The sequence below is a fragment of the Capricornis sumatraensis genome, chromosome X, assembly GCF_032405125.1.
Source record: "Capricornis sumatraensis isolate serow.1 chromosome X, serow.2, whole genome shotgun sequence".
In the NCBI taxonomy this organism is placed as follows: domain Eukaryota; kingdom Metazoa; phylum Chordata; class Mammalia; order Artiodactyla; family Bovidae; genus Capricornis; species Capricornis sumatraensis.
In genome coordinates, this window is record NC_091092.1 from 127,279,048 (window position 1) to 127,290,644 (window position 11,597).

Below are 11,597 nucleotides of genomic sequence, written 5' to 3' on the forward strand. Positions count from 1 at the left end.
CCTCCCCATAACATCTCAGTGGGTCATCCCCATGCACCAACCCCAAGCATGCTGTATCCTGCGTCAGACATGGACTGGCGATTCAATTCTTACATGATAGTATACATGATAGAATGCCATTCTCCAAAATCATCCCACCCTCTCCCTCTCCCTCTGAGTCCAAAAGTCCGTTATACACAGCTGTGTCTTTTTTCCTGTCTTGCATACAGGGTCGTCATTGCCATCTTTCTAAATTCCATATATATGTGTTAGTATACTGTATTGGTGTTTTTCTTTCTGGCGTACTTCACTCTGTATAATCGGCTCCAGTTTCATCCATCTCATCAGAACTGATTCAAATGAATTCTTTTTAACGGCTGAGTGATACTCCATTGTGTATATGTACCACAGCTTTCTTATCCATTCATCTGCTGATGGACATCTAGGTTGTTTCCATGTCCTGGCTATTATAAACAGTGCTGCGATGAACATTGGGGTACATGTGTCTCTTTCAAGTCTGGTTTCCTCGGTGTGTATGCCCAGCAGTGGGATTGCTGGGTCATAAGGTAGTTCTATTTGCAATTTTTTAAGGAATCTCCACACTGTTCTCCATAGTGGCTGTACTAGTTTGCATTCCCACCAACAGTGTAGGAGGGTTCCCTTTTCTCCACACCCTCTCCAGCATTTATTGCTTGCAGATTTTTGGATCACAGCCATTCTGACTGGTGTGAAGTTGTACCTCATTGTGGTTTTGATTTGCATTTCTCTGATAATGAGTGATGTTGAGCATCTTTTCATGTGTTTGTTAGCCATCTGTATGTCTTCTTTGGAGAAATGTCTATTTAGTTCTTTGGCCCATTTTTTGATTGGGTCATTTATTTTTCTGGAATTGAGCTGCATAAGTTGCTTGTATATTTTTGAGATTAGTTGTTTGTCAGTGGCTTCATTTGCTATTATTTTCTCCCATTCAGAAGGCTGTCTTTTCACCTTGCTGATAGTTTCCTTTGTTGTGCAGAAGCTTTTAATTTTAATTAGATCCCATTTGTTTATTTTTGCTTTTATTTCCAGAATTCTGGGAGGTGGATCATAGAGGATCCTGCTGTGATTTATGTCTGAGAGTGTTTTGCCTATGTTCTCCTCTAGGAGTTTTATAGTTTCTGGTCTTACATTTAGATCTTTAATCCGTTTTGAGTTTATTTTTGTGTGCGGTGTTAGAAAGTGATCTAGTTTCATTCTTTGACAAGTGGTTGACCAGTTTTCCCAGCACCACTTGTTAAAGAGATTGTCTTTACTCCATTGTATATTCTTGCCTCCTTTGTCAAAGATAAGGTGTCCATATGTGTGTGGATTTATCTCTGGGCTTTCTATTTTGTTCCATTGATCTATATGTCTGTCTTTGTGCCAGTACCATACTGTTTTGATGACTGTGGCTTTGTAGTAGAGCCTGAAGTCAGGCAAGTTAGATTCTTTACCATCTGAGCCACCAGTGAAGCTTAGTGGGTTGCATCTCTGGCTGCCTATTAGAGTCACCTGGGGAGACCTGCCTGGGGGTCCAATGGTTGGGACTCTCCGCTTCCACTGCAGACAGGGGTAGGGGAGTGACCAGGGTTTGCTCCCTGATCTGGGGACTAGTATCCCACACACTGCTCAGTGTGGTCAAAGAAAATAGAATTACCTGGGGAACTTTAAAAAATTCACATCCCCCCACTTAAAAAAGGAAGAATGCTCAGCTTCTCACCCAGAAATGTTGATTCTGTTTGTTTGTCAGCAGGGCCCAGATTTTTTTTTTTTCCTCAAGGTCTCCAAGTGATTCTAATGGGCTTCCAGAGATGGGAAATATTTCCTTCTGAGTGTCACTGCAACGAAACTGGTGGTTCTCTCTGAATGGTTGTCTCTTGCAGTGGGGTAATAAGGAGGATCCTGAGTAGTTTCTGGGGAGTCTGTCTGGTTTAGTCAAGAAAAGCTCAAAACAGTGGCTGAACTGGTTTTTATCTGGTACATTTTCTCTCCTGCCTATAGTCTTAGAACATTCCAATCTATTTTAAGCCTTCCTGTGGTCTCCAAAGCACAATACTTTCGAACTGAAGACTTACCATTTCAAATCTCATGGGCTAGGATTCAATCTAGAGCAGAACTAAGCAGAACTTAAGTATCCCAATTAGTAATTGGATTTGAAAAAGACCCAGGAAAGTGCCCTTCATAAAAGAGTGAAATTGTGTTTTATGCGGTTGTTGTTGCTATCACCTGTGGTTTCAACTGCAGGAAAAATAGGAAAAAGCCATGAAACAATCATTGTATTGGGTGGGCCAAAAAGTTCATTCTGGTGTTTCCGTGACATGTCACAAGAAACCCAAATGAACTTCTTGGCCAATGCAATATTTGAACGTGGGTACATGTGAATTTGAGTTTCTGGCTCAGCCACTTGTTAGCTATGAGTCCTTGCCTTCTCTGAGCAGATGTTTCATGAAAGATGGAAGCATTAGCAGATCTCAGAAGGAAATTTTGTAGATTAAAGGAGGTTATGTTAGTGGTGCTTGGCAAGGAGTGAGTCCCAAGTAAATGGCAGTCACCCTCGTGTGCTATTTGGCTAAGGCTATGATGCTGCTGCATAGCAAACACCCCACCCCTAAATCTTAGTGGTTGACCAAGATACCATTGATGTTCTTCCTCATGTGTCTGTGGGTCACTTATGGCAGCTCTGCTTAAGGCTGTGAATCAGACTGAGGTCTGTTCACATGTGTCTCATTTTGCAGTCGGCAGCTTCCTGGGGTATGCACTTGTCATGGCAGATGACAGAAATACAAGAAGAACTTGGCAGAAATTTGCAATGCCCTTTAATATCTCAGCGTAGAACTCATTAATGATCACTTGGGCCCATTTTCCCTTAGCCCGAGCAAGTCATATGGTGAATTTCAAGGTCAGTGGGATGGAGAAGTATAATCTACCTAGTGAAACTATGGCACAATACAGAGAATAGAAGGAAAAACTATGAATAAATAATACATTCTTCCACACTTCCCTTCTGCAGGATGTCAACAGAGGAGAAAAGAAGGGTGGGTAAGGAGGGAAGAAATAAATAGTTGGATCCCATAGGAACTCTACCTTGTGCCTCATTTGGAAGGGCTTGTCTGGCCTCCTTTGTAGAACTGGTCCAGCACTCTTTGCAGGCAGAGAAAAGCAGTTCCGTGGGCGTGGCAGCTTTCTGGATCCTCCCCCACTCCAGGTATTTGTGATGAGGGACACACTACTCAGAGACAGTCTAGAATTCACCAGAAGCCTTCTTAAATTCTGCTTGCTGGAACACATCTAATTTTATTTGGAAGATAAACGGAAGCAAGAGCTGGTGAAATTCAGCAAAACAGACTATACTACACACCAGTTGTCACAATCACCACATCTTTGTCTAAATTCAACGCCTTCTCTTTACCCTTTCAACAACTGTTTAATGTATGGGCGCTGTCTCTTATGATTTGCTCCAAATGACATCATCTCTTCTCCCGTATATAATAGAGTGAAATGGCTCAGTCGCATCTGACTCTTTGCGACCCCGTGAACTGTAGCCTGCCAGGCTCCTCCGTCCATGGGATTCTCCAGGCAAGAGTACTGGAGTGGGTTGCCATTTCCGTCTCCGGGGGATCTTCCCAGCCCAGGGATGGAACCCAGGTCTCCCACATTGCAGGTGGACACTTTAACCTCTGAGCCACCAGGGAAGACCCCAGGACATAATGGTGGTAGGCTAAGAGTCCTTCATTTGAATTCTAATATTTCATTTGTATTTCAAATCTAGGTGAATAGGCAGCCCCACCTCTATTTAACCAGAGGGTTCTGGCCAAATATGTAGTGTGGTTGTAGACACTTACCAGATACACCCTCATATATTCCCTAATTTCAGGAGGAGTTGAGTGAATTAATCAAAGGTGTTTAACTGTCATAACTGAGGGTCACTCCGAACGTATCTCCAGATTTCAAACTGTATGAAAGTCATCTCCCTAAAGGTCGTTTTGAAGATACTTAGCAATAGCTGTGCGAGCAGAGGATGGCAGGCAGAGCTGGGCTCTGTTACAATCTCAGAAGAGTTACACAACCACCCTTCTCCAGGTGTGGTCCCTGGACCATCAACATCAGAATCACCAGGGCTGTTTGTTAAAAAGGCAGAGTCACAGGGAACCCCCCAGACTTAATGAGTTGGAATTTCTGGGTGTAGGACCCAAGAATCTCCACTTCTGTATACATCAAGGCTTTTGTATAACCTCAAATTTAGACAAAGTTCCCATACATCTTTGATTCCCAGTATCAGTTATGGAAAATGCAAAGTTTTTCTAATGCCAAATGAATCATTCTCACTGTTAAACAAAAAGGACCTCTTTCATTATTACTATTACTGAAGGATTTTTTAAAAGACTAAATTTGTTGAAACTTTCAGCCAGGGTACTATTGGAATAAGATTTATTTTGCCCCCTTCGCTCTTTTTTTTAACATAATTTGAACATTTGAAACTCTTTTCATGAAGACTATTTCAGTAATAAACATTTTCCTCCCATTTTCTCAGATACCAATGGCCTACAAAAGTTGTATAAAGATTTTTAGATGAAAGATGAAAGTTAAGAGACACAATTATTGGGAAGGACAGGAGATTTTATTTGTGTGTTACATGTAACACATATTCCCCCTAATGAATAGATGATCAACTGCGTTTTTATGGTGTTTTAGGTAAAAGGACTGTCTTCGGTGAAAGTAGTGTAACCACCTAAATAAGGATTATCTTTCATCTTCCACTGAGTAAGTATATTTTAATGTTTTTAATCTATGCGCGTGGGATAATAAAAAGCATCAACTGCTTCAATAAGTGAATTAAACAAAAAGACAGTTTTGAGAGCTGAGAGAAGTATAAAAGTCATCAACCAAGAACCAGTCTAATGGACTCCTCCCTCCCTTTTCTACCTTCTTTCACCTCCTATTATTACATGTAAGTTGAAAGGGCTTCATCTTAATGGCTTCCTGCTTCCAACTGTGTGGAAAGTGAGTTGGAATCATTTGGAGTATTCTGAAACCTTACTGTAATCATGAACACAAAGATGCAAAGAGATGTTGAAACATCTGTTTTCCAGATTAAGAATATCACCCAGATAGTTGGGGAACAAAGTTTTCCATTATCTCGCCTTAAATCCAATTAGCAAATACATGTCATTCTAAAAGATTCTGGTAACCATTGCTCAGAGGGAGAACAATCCAGAAAAGAAACACAAAAAGGATATTTTCAGCACCATGAAATTTAAGGACTAAGAGAACTATGGCAAGAAAGATAATGATAAAGCTCATGCATGTAAGACTTTTATGTGGTTGGGCTCAGAGTTTTTTCACTTTATTTTATGACAAGTAAATAAATGGTTGAGTGACAAGAAGAAAATAAGGTTACCTTCAAGGTGATTTCAACAGAAAAAGTATTTCCCTGTGAAAATACCAAGATGTTTCCTGACCAACAGGATTGGAATGTCAAGGGTTCAAATGCATTCACCGAGCATTTATTTCTATTTTGAATTTCCCTAAACTGTTTGCCTCAACATATCCTCCCAACATTTTTGAGAGAGGTCAAGGGTTTAAGAGGCCCTGGGGTTTAAGCTAACAATTCTGGTTCACAAACATATCTCATGTCAAAGTGTGAGTGTGCTATAGAAAGTGAAGTCGCTCAGTCGTGTCCGACTCTTTGCGACCCCGTGGACTGTAGCCCACCAGGCTCCTCCGTCCATGGGATTCTCTAGGCAAGAGTACTGGAGTGGGTTGCCATTCCCTTCTCCAGAAGATCTTCCCCCCCCAGGGACCGAACTGGTGTCTCCTGCATTGCAGGCAGACGCTTTAACTCCTGAGCCACCAGGGAAGCCCAATATTTCTTTGAGCTCCTTTTTTGGGTGGGAGGCGTGGGAGGCACGAATACTGGAGTGGGCTGCCATTCCCTTCTCCAGGAGATCTTCCCGACCCAGGGATTGAACCCGGGTCTCCCGCATTGTAGGCAGACCCTTTACCGTCTGAGCCACCAGGGAAGTCTTGAGTGTGCTATAGCTGAGCATAACATGGTCACATCTGTTCAGCTGCCTGGTGATTTTACTTGCAGTATCCAGTAGATGGTGCTATTACAGTGCTCCTGCAGTCAAAGGTCTCATTGTAACCTGATTCTATTTTCTATAATTGAGAATCAGTTTTGTGTTTGGTTCACAGGTGCTGATGCTACTGCTAAGTCACTTCAGTCCTGTCTGACTCTGTGTGACCCCATAGATGGCAGCCCACCAGGCTCCCCTGTCCCTGGGATTCTCCAGGCAAGAACACTGGAGTGGGTTGCCATTTCCTTCTCCAATGCATGAGAGTGAAAAGTGAAAGGGAAGTCGCTCATTCGTGTCCGACTCTTAGCGACCCCATGGGCTGCAGCCTGCCAGGCTCCTCCGTCCATGGGATTTTCCAGGCAAGAGTACCGGAGTTGGGTGCCATTGCCTTCTCTGTTGGTTCACAGCTATTCATAACTAAACTTTGAGTTTCTCCACCAGAGTCTTGATGCCTGTTTCTAAAACAAATACTGTGCCTTAAAATTGGCCAACATAGATATTTTGCTTAATTGAAGAGTGGAAGAGTTTTACCCCAATTTATTCATTTTTGTACATACCACTGCTTGAAGGACTCCGGACTTGTCTGTGCAATTGTAACTGAAATAAATAGGGCACAATACCTAGCATATATGATATACTCTTGATAAATATTTGCTGAATGAATGAAAAAAAATAGTGGCTTTAGACTGAATTATGGTGGCAAATTTGCACACGCAAACACACACACACTCACTTCTTTTACCATTATGGGGATGACCCAGAATTCTTTGAGATGTCAAGGTTAGTTCTGGAGAAGGGAATGGCAACACACTCCAATAGTCTTGCCTGGCAAATGGACAGAGGAGCCTGGAGGGCTATAGTCCATGGGATTGCAAAGAGGTGGACACAACTGAGTGACTGAGCACCTCACGAAACTGGGTGGGGCGTGCAGAAAGAAGATATAAAGCTTAGTTCTAAATAGGGATGCCTCTATTGATGTTTGATGATTACGAACCCCACCCCCACCCCCCGTAGGGTTCTCAGAATCTGAACTGGAGCACCTTTCTCTGTCCTTGCAGTGAGCTGCAGACACTTGATCTTCCAGTGGAGATTGCCAAACCTTTGCGGGCAGAAACCTGGTCTTATATCATCTTTGAAGTTCTCACTGCACCTAATTTAGGGCATACCCATAGAGAAGGTTCTATTATTATCCCCATTTTCACATGAGGAAACTGAGGTTAAGCAGCTGAAGTCATCTTAAGTTAAAGTCGGATAGTTAGTGGTGAAGACAGTGCTAGTGTTTGATCCCTGGCAGGGTGAGGCCTGAGGCTCCTCTGCCTAGGGTAATGTATCAGAAAGGTAGCTGCTACCCTCCCCCCACCCCCCAAAAAAGTAAGGTAAGGAGTCAACTATGAAATTACAACTCAGAGAATAAGAGTAATGAAAAAACTAAATGTTCCAGACCTGCCAAGACATTGGAGTAACTTAGATAGAAATTATGAAACTGTATTATCTGTCCTGGGTATTTACTCAACAAGATCCTGGCAAATAAATCCAATTCAAGAGAGAGATTCAGGGGAATCATTTGCTTTTCCCTCTCTGTAGACACTACATCGTTCAAGTGCCAAGGAAGACCTAAAAGGGAACCTTTTGTGTGAAATAGGTAGTATGTATCAAACAGAGTGTGGCCAGTCCTCTGGAATTGCCTGAAACTCTCCAGTGAGAAGCAACGGGAATTTTTCTCTGGTATGCTGATCCTCTCACAGCTGATGCCCCATCCTCTGTCTCTCTTCCTTTTGGCCAGTTTGCTTCTTGAAGCTAGGCAGAACATCCTTAAAGAAACGGGCATCCTCTGCCTCTCTACTTTAAGTTCTTAGTAGTTTGGGAAGCTTTGTGGAGTCTGTAGGACATGGGCCAATTAGGAGAGAAACAGAGGGATGGGGGGGGTGGTGAGGGAAGAAACAGACACACAGAGACAGTGAGACATGGAGAGAGGTGAAATGACACTGAAAGTCCTTGAGAGTGTACTGACCTTAGAAAGCCTTTTTGAAACCAGTCACTAATTCAATATGATGAATTACCTTAAAGTAGCTTGTAGAGTGTTTCCTGAGAAGAATTGGAGGTCGCTTCAAAGGAAATAAATAAACCACAACTAATGTGCTGATGTTTTAAAGAGAAAAGGCAATTGCTAAAAATGACCATCCAATTTCCATTACTTACTACAGTCATTAGAAACAAGGAATATGTTTATTGATCTGAAGTGGTTCAAACAGTATTTTCTTTGTTCAAACCAATTTAGCTGGAGGAAAAGTCAAGAGTTTGCCTTGTGTGGGGGCGGTGGTGGGGGGGATTGTGGAGAGAAAGAGATTCTTTACATAAAAACTGTTTTTTCTATCCTCGGGCCACTCACCTAAGAAGAATAACTGGGTTTCTATTAAAGCGAAGCAATTGTTGCCCCTGATCACTATTGGTTTAGCTCTAGGCCCTTGAGACTCAAAGTAGGTTTGGCATTAGCAATATCAGTATAATCCGGGCATACATTAGACAGGTAGATTCTCTGGCCCCACCCCAGTCCTAACTGAATCATCATCTAGTTTTTAACAAGATGTTTCCTGATTCATAGGCACATTAATGTTTGAGAAGTACTAGTCTAGACCAACATGAATGGTTATTTAAACAGTTGATAGAAAAAAGAGATGGTTAAATAAAGGAGGAAATACTATCTGATAAAAGCACTTTTGTCCAAAGATTTGTTGGTGTTGATAAACTTGCTCCTATCCACTTAACCCAGGTTTGAAGTAAAAACTTGATAGGCCCATTCTGAAATGACGTTTACCAGCTCCAGCGTCCTCATGGTTGACTGAGCTCCCACAAATGGTTGCTGACTTTGTTTGTGTCCCCAGGTGAGCAGAAATGAGTGAACAAGCAGAAAAAAGCAGTTCCGTGCGAGAGAGACCTGCACGTCCAAGTTCTCCTGAGAAACCAAGTGAGATGGAACTGAAGCAGATGAAACGGGTGGAGCAGCAGTTAAAATGGTTGTCATTTCAAAATTCCGGGCCTCAGGCAGCCAACTTTAACCCTAAATTAAGGCAGCTGATGAAGGAAGGGCAAATGGCAAGCAAGAATGAGTCTGTTCCTGTAAAACGCAAAGTCAACAAGTATGACCAAAAGGGCAGGCTCACCTTCAATCAGGCTGACCTGTGTGACTGCCTTGATAAAGACTGCCAGGGTTGCTTCTACCCGTGCCCCAAGTGTAACTCCACCAAGTGCGGGCCCACTTGCCGCTGCAACCGCCGCTGGGTCTACCACACCATAGTCGATGAGAATGGGGAGGTCATCAGCAAGATGCCATTCGACCTCTCTGACTAGGAGCAGCCCTCCAGGCTGATGCATTTTCTCTGCTTTGCAGTTATACCAGCCTCTGTCTCCTGGGTGAATTTTAGGACTGGGGGAAAAATGTTTTACAAATATAGTTTAGACTAGTTAGTGTTCTCTGAAGCCATAGAACCCTGTGTAATGCACTGTCTTTCTCTAACCTTCCTGCTGTGATGACTCAGATTCCTCCCCTGGTAACCAGCAACTGAATTCCTACTCTGCTCTCGGGTTAAAAATCCCTTTCCTCTTTGCTGGTACCTTAGGAGATGGAGTTTTAGGTTTTTTAGAATTCTGTAGCTGAGAGCTTATCTTGACAAAGAACATATGTTTATAATAGTTACCGTTAGGATCTTACACATTATCAATTCTAAATCAGAATTCTATTTGGATTGACTTGCACTGCATATTCATAGTCTCATGCTTTTAGTGTTACTGTTTTAACAATATTAAAATGAAATTTGTTTTTTTAAAAAAAACATTTACTAGGCCCCATGGCCAACTGTCCCAACATATGAGCACAAAATGAGAGATTCAATTTAAGTGATATCCAAAATGCCAACTGGAAGCAGACTTCGAAGGACAAATTTTAATCTAATTGTTACCTAGAAATGATTTAAAAGCAGTTTTTTAGTGGCTAAGGTTACCAGCCACACAGAACTGGCCAACGTGGTATAAAATTCCTAAGGCCTAAGTTGCATTTGGTCTTAGAGGTATAGGATTTAAGGAAATTCAGCTAGAGTTTCTGCTGACCTCAGTGAAGATACCATCTCAGAAGACTGATGTGAAACATCTGGGCCAGGTTTGGCAGCTATTGTGCAAATCTGTTTCTAGGGAAAATCTCTATGAAACTGTTCACACCCACAGCATCATCGGGAAAGTTTCTCTTCAGTCATCTTTGATACCAAGTTTTATTCAAATGATCTATCTGTAAGGAGAAAATTGCTTTTTCCACTTTTCCACGTTTATGTCTCATGAACATTTAATTGCTCCTTCTGAAGCTTTGGATTCGGCACAAAGAGTTCAGTCTTTCCACTGAACACAGCTGTGCAGGCCCTGGCCGAGGCTGCAGAAATAATGGGCTAAAAATAGACAGAAGGCTCCTATCTCTATCCCACCAAATGGCTATGTATGTTTACCCACTAGAAAATATTCACCTGTAACCACTTTTGCCTCTGACTAACTCACCCAAAATCTCTGTGTGGCAAATTAATTAATAAAAAGCATTTAATTTTCCTTACTTTGATTTTTTTGTGTGTGAGAAAGTGTGTGTGTTTTAGACCCAAGAGAGAAAAAAAAAAACATTTCCCCCCCTTCCCTGAAGCAAATCCATGTTTTGTTCTTGGGCAAACACCAATCACTTTCCATCAGAAATTCCTGATAGTGATATTAGGTTGGTGCAAAAGTTTTGCCTCATCCGCCATATTCACCTGACCTCTTGCCCACCACTTCTTCAAGCATCCTGACAACTTTTTGTGAGGGAAAGGCTTCCACAACCAGCAGGAGGCAGAAAATGCTTTCCAAGAATTTAATCAAATCCTGAAGCACGGATTTTTTTTTTAATTTTTATTTTTACTTTATTTTACTTTACAATACTGTATTGGTTTCGACATACATTGACATGAATCCACCACGGGTGTACACAGATTTTTAAAAAGTTATTCATTTATCTTTAAATTTTATTTTTTAATTGAAGGATAATTGCTTTACAGAATTTGTTTTCTGTCAAACCTCAACATGAATCAGGCATAAGTATACATATGTCCCCTCCCTCTTGAACCTCCCCCTCATCTCCGTCCCCATGCCACCCCTCTAGGTTGGTACAGGGACCCTGTTTGAGATCCCTGAGATATACAGCAAATTCCCTTTGGCTGTCTGTTTTACATACGGTAATGCAAGTTTCCATGTTACTCTCGCCATACATCTCACCCTCTCCTGCCTTCTCCCCGTGTCCATGAGTCTGTTCCTCCATTGCTGCCCTGCAAATAAATTCTTTGGTACCATCTGTCTAGATTCTGTATATATGCATTAGTAGACGATATTTATCTTTCTCTTTCTGACTTACTTCACTCTGTATAATAGGCTCTAGGTTCATCCACCTCATTGGAACTGACTCAAATGTGTTCCTTTTTATGGCTGAGTAATATTCCATTGTGTATATGTACCACAACT

The 11,597-nt window shown here is 41.9% G+C and overlaps 1 pseudogene; it reads left to right on the forward strand.

The window, feature by feature from the left end:
• The first annotated feature begins 8,966 nt into the window (after window positions 1-8,966).
• Window positions 8,967-9,422, forward strand: LOC138072031 (ARL14 effector protein-like pseudogene; annotated as a pseudogene).
• Window positions 9,423-11,597: the final 2,175 nt, after the last annotated feature.